The sequence below is a fragment of the Schistocerca gregaria genome, chromosome 8, assembly GCF_023897955.1.
Source record: "Schistocerca gregaria isolate iqSchGreg1 chromosome 8, iqSchGreg1.2, whole genome shotgun sequence".
In the NCBI taxonomy this organism is placed as follows: Eukaryota; Metazoa; Arthropoda; class Insecta; order Orthoptera; family Acrididae; genus Schistocerca; species Schistocerca gregaria.
This window is the reverse complement of record NC_064927.1, coordinates 204,864,299-204,876,596: the sequence shown is the minus strand read 5'-3', so window position 1 is coordinate 204,876,596 and position 12,298 is coordinate 204,864,299. Positions and strand designations below refer to the sequence as shown.

At 39.4% G+C, this 12,298-nt stretch overlaps 1 protein-coding gene across 3 annotated transcripts in view; it reads left to right on the top strand.

Annotated features, from left to right (window-relative positions):
- LOC126284141 (zinc finger CCHC domain-containing protein 17-like) overlaps positions 1-12,298 on the top strand; it is a 56,539-nt gene that overhangs the window by 18,581 nt on the left and 25,660 nt on the right. The gene's annotated exons all lie outside the window — the stretch shown is intronic.

Sequence of the window (12,298 nt, the reverse complement as noted above, 5' to 3'; positions counted from 1 at the left end):
ATCCTCCAACATGGTATTGCTCCATGGTTGAGGTACAGAGTCGTGAACAGGTGGGAAGAAGAGTGGCTGGAAGTGACAGACAATAAAAAACTGTGCCTGGTAAAGACCGCAACTCAGCCATGGCATGCTTCCTACCGGCCATGCAGACAGGATGAGGTCACTCTCTCTCATCTTCAAGTAGGACACAGTCCCCTGACTCCTGGCTTCTTGCTATGGTAAGAGGACCCTCCTGTGTGTTGTGCTTATGGCACACATCCATGATGCTCCGCATTTTAGTAGACTGTATTTTGAATACTGGCAAGAGTGCAACAGCTCATTTCATGACTAATTAACCACCTATTTTTAACTGACAATGACATAAATGTCGCACATATTTGAAGATTTTGTGAAATGTCCAGCTTGTTCCATAAAATTTTGGGGCTCCTTTTTTAATGTGTTTTCAGGGTGGCTGACTCATCTATATTTTTTGTAAATGATCAGCCAACCACAAATTCCTATAAAACTATTTTAGTTTTTCTTTTTATCTTATTTGTGTTTTAATAGACAGTTGTAGAACACATTCAACCATTTTAACACTCTCATTCAGGATTGGGCCTGTGAGATTGTGTGTCACAGGTGAGATTGGGAGAAAGTGAGTGCAGCTTTGGTTCTTAATTCTTTCATCACATTTTCTATGTCCAATCACTTCCCATCCACAGCTGGTTTTGGCATTCCTGTTTACATACCTTACGAGATGAGCTGTACCTGCTCATAACAGTTAGCAATGCATATTTCTCCTTGAACTCCTGCAATGTTTATGGTCATCACTGGGCCTGTACATTTGTTTTGTGAGCCAGAGTGAGCTTTTGCAATTGATGAAAGCTTCAGAGTTTAACTTAATATCTAGATTGACCACTGGAAATCAACTCATTAATGATGACAGAACAATGTCTTCATCTGAAAACATTTGTCCAGAGCAATCTTTGTTACATGTACTTGTTGAAGTAGCTTCATCAGTCTGGAGCTCTGATCTTCCAGTGTATGACTGCTTGTGACAACTCCAAGAAGTCCTATCCAAGAAAAACATTGTGACTACATTCTGTTAAAAAGACAAATTCGAAAGGCTGCCTTCTGTCATTAACAGTAACTCTTTCAATACATGTTCCTGTCGGATTTCTGATTTCCAACCTTCAGCATAATCATTATCGTATCGCGAAATGTATTCTTTAGCTGGCAATTGATAAAAGAAGCCCCTAAATTGATTAGCACTCAGACAGCTTGGCCATAGACGATGATATCAATGAGATATCTCGACATTACAGCCTCACTTCCACAAATGGTTGCCTCACTTAGTTTTCCTGAGTTCAACAGCTAGGCTAATGGTTGCTACCTCTGTAGTATGATGGAAAACAGCTATGGCATGTTGGGGAACAAACTGATACAGGTACTGTGAAGGGCTTTGTCCTACAGGTTGAATGCTGTGAATAAGACTATGGTGTTGGTTGACATCTTTCGGCATAATAGTTGTTGAACAGTTTTCTTCTTTCTCTGCGTCTCTTTCTCAAAGCCAACCAGCTTGGATTTTGAAAATGTCAATCATGTGAAACCCAACTCACACTTTTCTCACATGACATACTGAAAGCTTTGGATCAAGACAGTCAGGTAGATGCAGTATTTCTCAATTTCTGAAAAAGCATTAGACTCAATACTGCACCTATGCTTATTGTCAAAAGTATGATCATATGGGGTACCTAGTGAAATTCGTGATTGGATTGAGGACTTTTTTGTTGGGAGGACAGGGAACACATGGGATGGAGAGCCATCGTCAGATGTTGAAGTAACTTCGAGTGTGCCCGAGGGAAGTTTGTTGGTCTCCTTGCTGTTCATGTTGAAGATTAATGACCTTGCAGACAATATTAATAGTAAAATAGGGCTTTTTGCTGATAATGCAGTTATCTATGAAGAAGTACTATCTGAAAGAAGCTGCATAAATATACAGTCAGATCTTGACAATATTTCAACATGGTGCAGAGATTTCAGCTTTCTCTGAGTTTGCAGAAATGTAAAATTTTGCGCTTCATAAAACAAAAAAACAAAAAAACATAGTATCCCATGACTATAATGTCATTGAGTCACTGTTCCAGTCGGTCAACTCATACAAATACCTGGCTGTAACATTTTGTAGGGATATGAAATTGAATGATCACACAGGTTCAGTTGTGGGTAAAACAGGTGGTAGACTTTGGTTTATTGCAATCAGTCTACAAAGGAGATTTCTTACAGATAACAGGTGCATTTGGTTCTAGAATATTGCTCAAGTGTGTGGGACCCATAGCACATAGGACTAACAGCAGATATTGAACATATACAGAGGAGGACAGGACAAATGGTAACAGTTTGTTTAATCCATGGGAGAGTGTCACACTGATACTGAAGGAGCTGCACTGGAATAGTCCAAAGTTTGTTTAATCCATGGGGGAGTGTCACAGAGATACTGAAGGAATTGAACTGGAAGACTCTTGAAGCTAGATGTAAACTATCCCGAGAAAGTGTATTAACAAAGTTTTAATGAACCAGCTTCAAATGATTCCTCTAGAAATATACTACAACCCTCTATGTATCGTTCACATAGGGATTGTGAGGATAAGATTAGATTAATTATTGCGTACACAAAGGCATTCAAACAGTTATTCTTCCCACACTCCATTTGTGAATGGAACAGGAAGAAACCCTAATATCTGGTACAGTGGGACATACCTCCCCACCATACACCTCACTGGATTTGCAGAATATAGATGTAAATGTAGATTTAGTGTAGAATGTGTCCAGGGCATTGACAATGGAAACATACCAGCATATTGTCTTTGTTCTCCAAATGTCTATCCTTCTGCAGAATATTAATATTTGTGGAGGAGTTGGTTGTACCTGTGTTGGTCAGATGCTGCATTGTCATTTGAGGCCTATGATGTAAGTATGAGGTGTGTTTAACTGGTGACTGAAATTATTTCTAAACATTGATGCACCTCCCCTCCAACATTCTCTATTGCCGCAACATATCTGGTCGACATTCATGGGTGCTGTCTCTTGCAAGCTTCGTCCATTAGTCCTGGTTGTCATAAAATGCTGAAAATGCTGTATTTGTTCTCTTGCTACCTGACATATGAGAGAGGTGAGGTCACGATGGTCATCCATAGCTGCCATAGGGACCACGTTTGGGAGTTGGTCACACTTCTTTCATCTGATTTCACATCCAGTTGCACTGGTACCACTTTATGAATTCCTCAGTTGTGACGACATCCCATACCAGAAGAGCTTGTTACATGTCTTTTGCAACTCCTTTCATCAAATGTGAGAATTTTTTTGTTTCTGTCATATTTGGATTCACTATGTGGCATAGGGCCAAAACACTCTGTGTGTAGAACTGTGTCATTTCCTTTTGGAACTGGGCCCTGTTCTTAAATTGTTCTCCCACTAATCACACTTGTCACCAAATGTTTTCTTCAATTCGACATGGAATTTGCCCCAACTATTGAGTTTCTCTTAATTGGTCTTGCAGCATTGTTGTGCTGTTCATTTCAAGTAAAAGTACATATCACGTCACACCATCTGTTGTATCTGGCAGTTTGAGGAAATCGTTTCAGCCATTTTGTCAAGTCCTGATAACCATCTCCACAGAACACTGAGAGATACCTGATGTGCAGCTGATTTACTGCTGGCTTGAAATCAATTTGTTTTATCGATAAACAGACCGTGGGAATGGTGTACTGCTTGTATTTTGGTTCCTTTCGTCATAGACAACGTCTTTACATTGCCTTATAGGTGCAACGATGATTTAGATGTTTTGAAGTAACCGGTGTTGCCACAAAACAGTGCCATGTCATAACCACACTCGAGTCCAAACCAGAAAGCAGGCCCATCAGTGAAATACAACACTTAGTACTGAAGGCATGTTTATTACAAACACCAGAGTAAAGTCAGAACAGAACTGAAATACTACATGGAGAGATCGTAGAATATTCCAGAATGATGGCTTTTCAAAATGTATAAACATAAGGTATTTCAGAACCCTTTCAGAAATAATAAATACTACATAACCAATGTTGCTGGTTGTCGGATTTGAACTGGTGATCCACAACACACCAGCCAGTGATGCTGACCAGTATACCACACTGCACGCATCAATTTGTGACAGTATTTTGTGCAACATGATTAACATACAACATAAACATTGCTGATTCTAAAACACTTTCCTGGGGCACACCATCTAAATGTAACATAGTAACTTACCAGGAACATTGTGCTCTGAAAAAAAAGAAAGGAAAAAAACCTACTATTTGCTCACTCATATTAAGTAGCAGCTGTAAATCTACTCTGGGTAGCTTAATATATATTTACTTTGATTGGTGACAATATTATGGAATGAATAGACTGGTACTCAACATATAGCAGAAATGCCGAGTCACGGATAGGAACAACAAAATCATTGTCAAGCGTAACTTTTTGGCCAAAAAGAACTTCTTCTGAATTAGACAACATACACGAACACACTCATGCAAATACAACTCACACACACGCATGAGCACTGTCTCGGGCTACTGAGGCCAGGCTGCGAGCAGCTGCACATGATGGGAGAAGCAGGCTAAGTGGTGGGGTAAGGAGGCGGCTTGGGTGGGAAGGGTAGGGATAGCAGTAGCAGAGTAAGGGTGGGAGACAGTAAAGTGCTGTGCAAGCTTCTTCATCTCCCAGTACCTACTGCAACCTACATCCTTTTGAATCTGCTTAGTGTATTCATCTCTTGGTTTCCCTCTACGATTTTTACCCTCTATGCTGCCCTCTAATACTAAATTGGTGATCCCTTGATGTCTCAGAACACTATATTACAGTCATTGTATACAAGCAACTAGTATTGTCAAACCAGGTGCACTCATCCAAGAACTCATTAGAAACATAGAAACTGAAAATGATCGACATATTGTCGCCATAGCTGAAGCCAATAATCTATATAAAAACGACCTCCACAGTGCAACACGAAACCTTAAGGCAATACTAAATTCAACAGAAGAGAAATCAGTTTTTGTTGTCGGAATTCCACACAGGCACAACCATTCAGAATGGTCATGTGTGAACATGAAAATCATAAAAGCAAACAGGCAATACTCAAATATTTGCAGGGCCTACCAAAATGCATATTTTATAAGTATGGACTCCTTGCAAAGAGACAGTTACACGAGACGTGGCATTCACCTTAATAACAGAGGCAAGAAGATTCTGTGTCAAAACATCAGCATGATACTGAAAGCATCTGACAACAAAGAAGTAATTGAGAAGTAATTGCTGCTCTTTCAATTCCTTACTTGACGCAAGCAGAGCCTGAAGAAATGGTTATTTCTATTGCAGCAGTAGAGGTGGAAGCAGCAATTGTACCTACACACACAACAAACGCTGCAGCAGCAGTACCTACCACACTTCATCTACAGGATTCAACAGCAGCAGAAGATGAAGCAACATCCAAATCTCCAGTGTCACTAGTTGCCACAACAATGCCTGCAGCAGCAGCAGCAGCAGCAGCAGTACCTATCACACTTCATCAGCAAGATTCAACAGCAGCAGAAGAAGAAGCAACCATCTTATCTCCTCAGTCACCAGATGCCACAACAGTGCCTCCACCCACCATAACAGCAGTTTCATCGATTCCTGTAGTAGCAGCCCCACCTACAATATCATCACAAGGAGGGAAGAGTAGGCATACAACAGTAGATGTGCTACCACTCCAAGTGAACAATTTTTTATTAAAAGGCAACAAGAGGCAGAAATCCAAATGATAAGCCCTGAAAAAGGTTTGAAAACCAATCACCATAGTGTTCAGTGTGTAAGCAATAAGAGCTTGGGTCTTAAAATATGTTACCTTAACGTTCAAGGACTGAAAGATAAAGAACTTATCATGAATGAGTTTGGTCTTGTTAACCAGTTTGAAATTTTTTGGACTAATGAGAATGAACTTGCAGTTGCCAAATTTGACAATTTTATTATAGTAAATAGCTACTGTAGGAAAGAGGACATTAGAGGTGGTGTATTCCAACCAGTCACTCAATTGTACAATAACCAAACTAGACCTAAATTCCTTGTGTGATGAACAGCACTTTGAAGTTACGGCTATAATCATTAATAGTCATAAGCTAATAGTAGTATACATGTACAGATCACCAAAGGGAAGCATTAACATATTTTTAGAAAAAATGGACATGCTATTGAGTGAATTAAGTAACATTTAATGGCTACACTATGATATTGCAATAGGAGGTGATTTGAATGCTGATTTTGATGTTACTAAATGTAAGGGTAGTGTTGCAGATCTGGAAAACTAAGACAATACAACTTACATCATGTTAATAACAGGCCCATAAGAAACAAAGCATGTTTAGATAACATCTTCGTAAACTTCAAGACCACTGAAAACACATGCGAAGTTGTATTGTTCCCATTCTCTGACCATGACTCCGTATCTCTAAATTATGCAAGTAAAATTCCCCTCAATAGGAGCAACGCAAACAGACCTGTCCCAACAGTTGTGATTACCAGAGCCGTAACTGAGGATAAAATTAACACATTTCGTAATTCCCTTGCTGACAGAGACTGGTTTGGCCATTGTAGTGTCGATGGACATTACACGTCAAGTAATGACCTGCCAGTCAAAATAATATTTGATAGATTTTTTAATGCATTTTTGACCCTATTTAATCATAGTATTCCCATAAAGAAAATCAAAATAATGGACAGCAGCCACAAATCCAGATCTCAAAACAGGCAAAATATATGGTACACTAAATAGCTGACAGATCTAAAGAAACAAGTTTTGTTACTGTACAACATATACAATAGTATGAAGTCTGACTGTGCCAAATCAGCCTATGTGGAATGCAGGAATTAATACAGAAAAAGCCATCCTGCAAGCCAAAAAAACCTACAATGCCAACAGCATACATAATTCCACCAATAAATACAAAACTGCTTGGAAAGTAATTAACAGTGCTGCCACAGATACTAAAAAACACACAATTAATATCCCACCACAAACACTCAATGAGTTTTTTAATTAATTCAGAGAAAGAAATAGGAGACACAATTATCAAACCAGACATTAGTCCATCACAGTTACTCTCCCAAAATTGGGGTAGAGAGTCACTAAATACAAGCATGCTAACCTTCTCTAAAGTATCGCCTAGATATGTGCAAGGGGCCATAAAACAACTGAAATCATCTGATAGCTTAGATATATATGGCATATCATGCAACCTGCTAAAAAAAAGTGTGTGATTGCATTCTGTACCCTTTAACCCATTGCATAAACAAGTGCTTACTCGAGGGATACTTTCCTGATGAGTTAAAACTGTCTAGGATCGTCCCAGTATACAAAAAGGAGATAAAGACTCACCATCTAGATACAGGCCTATTTCAATAGTACCCTCATTCTCCAAGGTAATAGAATGCATAATGTACCAACAATTATCATCTCACTTTGAGAATCTAGGAATAATTAATGCTACACAATACAGGTTTAGGAAGAATCTGTCGACCACTGATGCAGTCAACACGGTAGTCAGTTACATCCTCAAAGTTTTTGCGAACAAAAGCTTTCCTCAGGTCTCATTCTGTGACTTAAGCAAGGCTTTCGACTGTGTTGAGCACACACCACTACTAGAGAAACTAGAATTCTACGGCATCAAAGGAAACAGTCTCAGACTATTAAAAGCTTATCTCAACAACCGTAAACAGGTAGTTTGTGTTGGTAAGGAAATGTCAAACATAGAAAATGTTAAAGTAGGTGTGCCTCAGGGATCTGTACTGGGGCCCTTTCTGTTTCTGATTATGATCAATGACCTCCCCTTGTTTATTAGATCCACCACTGTGTTGTATGCAGATGATATGACTTTTCTTCATAGCAGTAACAATCTTAATGATCTTAAAACCTGTGCTGAAAATACACTCACTCATGCAGCATATTGGTTAAGAGCAAATGGTTTCCTGCTAAATGAAAATAAAACTCAGCAGATAATCTTCACTCTAAGAGACAAGCCACTATCTGATGACCCTAGTTCTGTTAAATTCCTGGGAGTTTATTTAGACGAAAAGTTATCCTGGGGTCAACATGTAAACTATATTAGTAGTAAGCTATCTAGACTCATTTTTTTATTAAGACAACCCAGAAATTGTGTACCTGAAACATACATCAGATCATCTTATTTTGCATTTTTCCAAAGTATAATATCCTATGGCATTATCATGTGGAGTAACTGTAGTCGTATACATGACATCCTATAATTGCAGAAGAAAGCCATTTGGATAATTACAAAATCTTCAGATAAGGCTCACTGCAAACCCTTATTTACTAAACAAAAAATTATGACAGTAATAAACCTCTATGTATACAATGTCTTAATCTTTACGAAGAAGAACCTACAAGATGTGAAACAGAGAGAAAATGTCCATTGTTACAACACAAGAAGCATCAAACACATATACACGCCTTACCACAGACTATCAAAATCAATAAATAGCTATGAAGTCACAGGGCACAAACTATATAATAAGCTGCCACATTCTATACAGGATCTTCCTGAACACACGTTCAAAGAAAGACTGCATGAATGGTTTATTGGTTGGTGAATTGTTTGGGGAAGGAGACCAGACAACGCGGTCATTGGTCGCATTGGATTAGGGAAGGATGGGGAAGGAAGTCGGCCGTGCTCTTTGAAAGGAACCATCCCGGCATTTGCCTGGAGCGATTTAGGGAAATCACGGAAAGCCTAAATCAGGATGGCTGGACGCGGGATTGAACCGTCATCCTCCCGAATCCGAGTCCAGTGTAACCACTGCGCCACCCTGCTCGGTTGAATGAGTGGTTTATTGCCCACACGTTCTATGATATCAATGAATTCTTCAACTGTAAAATGCAGTAATCCAACAGATGACCCATTGTACATTTATTGTAATATAAGCTAAAATATTTCAGTAGTCAATACCTTATCACACTGTATTATAAATTGTAACTTCATTTGACGTTGTCAATTGCTGTAATGGCCTAAAGACAATAAAATCTTTATTATTATTATTATTATTATTATTATTATTATTATTATTACTACTATTATTATCATCATGTCCTATGAACCGATCCCTTCTTCTAGTCAAGTTGTGCCACAAACTTCTCTTCTCCCCAATCCTATTCTACTCATCTAATCTTCAGCATTCTTCTGTAGCACCACATTTCGAAAGCTTCTATTCTCCTCTTGTCCAAACTATTTATCGTCCATGTTTCACTTCGGACCATGGCCACACTCCATAAAAATACTTTCAGAAATGACTTCCTGACGTGTAAATCTATATTCGATGTTAACAAATTTCTTTTCTTCAGAAACGCTTTCCTTGCCATTGCCAGTCTACATTTCATATCCTCTCTACTTCGACTATCATCAGTAATTTTGCTCCCCAAATAGCAAAACTCCTTTACTACTTTAAGTGTCTCATTTCCTAATCTAATTCCCTCAGCATCACCCGACTTAATTCGACTACATTCCATTATCCTCATTTTGCTTTTGTTGATGTTCATCCTATATCCTCCTTTCAAGACACTGTCCATTCCGTTCAACTGCTCTTCCCAGTCCTTTGCTGTCTCTGACAGAATTACAATGTCATCGGCGAACCTCAAAGTTTTTATTTCTTCTCCATGGACTTTAGTACCTACTCCAAATTTTTCTCTCGTTTCCTTTATTGCTTGCTCAATATACAGATTGAATAACATCGGGGACAGGCCACAATACTATCTCACTCCCTTCCCAACCATTGCTTCCCTTTCATGCCCCCTCGACTCTTATAACTGCCATCTGGTTTCTGTACAAATTGTAAATAGCCTTTCACTCCCTGTATTTTACCTCTGCCACCTTCAGAATTTGAAAGAGAGTATTCCAGTCAACATTGTCAAACACTTTCTCTAAGTCTACAAATGCTAGAAACATAGGTTTGCCTTTCCTTAATCTAGCTTCTAAGATAAGTCGTAGGGTCAGTATTGCCTCACGTGTTCCAATATTTCTACGGAATCCAAACTGATCTTCCCCGAGGTCGGCTTCTACTAGTTTTTCCATTCGTCTGTAAAGAATTCATGTTAATATTTTGCAACTGTGGCTTATTAAACTGATTGTTCAGTAATTTTCACATCTGTCAACACCTGCTTTCTTTGGAATTGACATTATTATATTCTTCTTGAAGTCTGAGGGTATTTCGCCTGTCTCATACATCTTGCTCACCAGATGGTAGAGTTTCATCAGGACTGGAATGGAATGTTGTCTACTCCCGGGGCCTTGTTTCGACTCAGATCTTTCAGTGCTCTGTCAAACTCTTCACGCAGTATCATATCTCCCATTTCATCTTCATCTACATCCTCTTCCATTTCCATAATATTGTCCTCAAGTACATCGCCCTTATATAGACCTTCCATATACTCCTTCCACCTTTCTGCTTTCCCTTCTTTGCTTAGAACTGGGTTTCCATCTGAGCTCTTGATATTCATACAAGTGGTTCTCTTTTCTCCAAAGGTCTCTTTAATTTTCCTGTAGGCAGTATCTATCTTACCCCTAGTGAAATAAGCCTCTACACCCTTACGTTTGTCGTGTAGCCATCCCTGCTTAGCCATTTTGCACTTCCTGTCAATCTCATTTTTGAGAAGTTTGTATTCTTTTTTGCCTGCTTCATTTACTGCATTTTTATATTTTCTCCTTTCATCAATTAAATGCAATATTTCTTCTGTTACCCAAGGAGTTCTACTAGCCCTTGTCTTTTTACCTACTTGATCCTCTGCTGCCTTCACTACTTCATCCCTCAAAGCTACCCATTCTTCTTCTACTGTATTTCTTTCCCCCGTTCCTGTCAATTGCTCCCTTATGCTCTCTCTGAAACTCTGTATAACCTCTGGTTTAATCAGTTTATCCAGGTCCCATCTCCTTAAATTCCCACCTTTTTGCAGTTTCTTCAGTTTTAATCTACAGTTCATAACCAATAGATTGTGGTCAGAGTCCACATCTGCCCCTGGAAATGTCTTACAATTTAAAACCTGGTTCCTAAATCTCTGTCTTACCATTATATAATCTATCTGATGCCTTCTAGTATCTCCAGGATTCTTCCATGTAAACAACCTCCTTTTATGATTCTTGAACCAAGTGTTAGCTATGATTAAGTTATGCTCTGTGCAAAATTCTACCAGGCTTCCTCTTTCATTTCTTAGCCCCAATCCATAATCACCTACTATGTTTCCTTCTCTCCCTTTTCCTACTCTCGAATTCCAGTCACCCATGACTATTAAATTTTCGTGTCCCTTCACTACCTGAATAATTTCTTTTATCTCATCATACATTTCTTCAATTTCTTCATCATCTGCAGAGCTAGTTGGCATATAAACTTGTACTAGCGTAACTTCCTGGCAGATTAAAACTGTGTGCTGGACCGAGACTCGAACTCGGGACCTTTGCCTTTCGCGGGCAAATGCTCTACTGTACGACTGTAGTAGGCATGGGCTTCGTGTCTATCTTGGCCACAATAATGCGTTCACTATGCTGTTTGTTGTAGCTTACCTGCACTCCTTTTTTTTTTAATTCATTATTAAACCTACTCCTGCATTACCCCTATTTGATTTTCTATTTATAACCCTGTATTCACCTGACTAAAAGTCTTGTTCCTCCTGCCACCGAACTTCACTAATTCCCACTCTACCTAACTTCAACCTATCCATTTCCCTTTTTTAAATTTTCTAACCTACCTGCCCGAGTAAGGGATCTGACATTCCACGCTCCGATCCATAGAACGCCAGTTTTCTTTCTCCTGACAGTGGCGTCCTCCTGAGTAGTCCCCACCCAAAGATCCGAATGGGGGACTATTTTACCTCGGGAATATTTTCCTCAAGAGGACACCATCATCATTTAACCATACAGTAAAGCTGCATGCCCTCAGGAAAAATTATAACTGTAGTTTCTCCTTGCTTGCAGCCGTTTGCAGTACCAGCACAGCAAGGCCGTTTTGGTTTAGTGTTACAAGGCCAGATCAGTCAATCATCCAGACTGTTGCCCCTGCAACTACTGAAAAGGCTGCTGCCCCTCTTCAGGAACCACACGTTTGTCTTGCCTCTCAACAGTTACCCCTCCGTTGTGGTTGCACCTAGGTACAGGATTCTGTATCCCTGAGACACGCAAGCCTCCCCACCAGCGGCAATGTCCATGATTCATGGGGGAGGGGGAGGGGGGCTGAAGATCATAATGGGTGTAATAAGTGTAGA